This window comes from Strongylocentrotus purpuratus, unplaced genomic scaffold (assembly GCF_000002235.5).
Source record: "Strongylocentrotus purpuratus isolate Spur 01 unplaced genomic scaffold, Spur_5.0 spur5_scaffold_11, whole genome shotgun sequence".
Lineage (NCBI taxonomy): Eukaryota > Metazoa > Echinodermata > Echinoidea > Camarodonta > Strongylocentrotidae > Strongylocentrotus > Strongylocentrotus purpuratus.
This window is the reverse complement of record NW_022145596.1, coordinates 11,622,118-11,623,808: the sequence shown is the minus strand read 5'-3', so window position 1 is coordinate 11,623,808 and position 1,691 is coordinate 11,622,118.

The following is a 1,691-nucleotide window of genomic DNA, read 5'->3' as shown; positions in this document are numbered from 1 at the left end:
TTGTTCTCTCCAACAATTTGAAACTGTTCATATATTGTAAAAACATCCATAGACCTGATTATTTATTTGTAAATCAATGTCTCTGCTACCAAACTAAGTTGTAACTAGACGCAGAATAATCTAAAGTTCCGTAGCAGTGCTTAGAACCGTGAAGCTACTGTAGCAATTTTAAATGTCATCATATGATAAATGTTTTTGTGACAGTAGTTCATATGTGATGATGATGTATTAATGATATTTCATGCGAAAATGAACAGATAATTCTACTATTTGTGTAAATAGTTATAAATGAATGTGATTATATATTCTTGTTCATGTCAATATGGAAGGGAACACAAGCACATGTACAGGCTGCTTATTCGGCATACAAACTTGTATATTGGAGGACGCTATGCACTTTGTCTTGGTTCATAAGTCACATTGGAGGCGGTGGCCTGCATACTGATACCAGAAGATATTTGTGGTAGCAAAGCATAAATGTCACTGGAACCTTATTTGTGTTGCCAACTTAATAATGCGATACACTGAGAGATCGTAGATGTGGTTTGGGTTTTCCTTCGCAACTCTGAATGGAATTCTAAATTGGGATAGGTCGGGAGATTGTTTGCAAATTGTGGATGAGGCATTCTAGCCAGGACGTATTCAATTTTGTTTAATAGCCTCCCATAGCTTCCAGGTTTATTTAGTCATAATTCTGTTAGGTTAAGGCTAATTTAGTTCACAGAACCTTGGCATTTACTTCTTGGGCAAGAAGAATATCCAAATAAATTGTTATCTGGTCATTCTGGTGTTTGATTATTCCCAGTATAATCGAATGAGTGTAAAAGCACAGAGTCACAATCCCTGTATTGGTAAATGTACATTGCTTATACCGTTTATCAATGTCTCCTCAAAAAAGTTCCAACCAAAGATTGAAATGATTGCTAACTCCATGATGGAATATGTGAACATTCTGTGGCATATAATTTGTATTTTAATTTCTAGATGTTAACTTGTGTCTGGTATAACAGGGCAAGAAATTAAATCTATATATGTTGGATAATATAGGCCCAAATATAGTGTATTTACCTGCTCTTTCTAACTGTGAATAAAGGGAGTTGTGTTTAAATGCAGAATGTGAGATTTAAGTAGGAAATATTCAGACCCTTTCTTCAAATTTGTGTATGAATTGAAGACAAAATGGAGCCTTGATGTTCTGCAGCACAAATTTTGAAGGTACGTTTCACAGCACCTCTGTAAATACATCATGTGACTGCTATGTATTTTATCTGTTCTATATTTGCACCAGGGCACCATGGCATAATGTGAAGAGTTGTACATTATTAACTCGGCGAAGTGCCCCTCTAAGACTTCATCAAGAACTTCTCTGTTGCTTATGTTGACTTTGCGAAACACTTGCAACTGGAGAAGACTGAGTTCTTGAGATCTTAGTCAGGAAAACTACACAAAATATGTATACCGGTAAACGGTAAATGTATTGCAATTTATCAATTGCATGTATGGCTTTGCAGAATTTGAAATCCTAGTAAATAGAAAATTGCGATGGGACAATAATATTGTTATTCTTTACTAATTACCCCAAAATAAACTGTGCCATACAAAATATACATATTGCTGCATGGTGGTTACTCTGTCAGGGATTACACTTTTAGTATGAGATATCTGGATTGAGAGACAAGATTTATTATCTG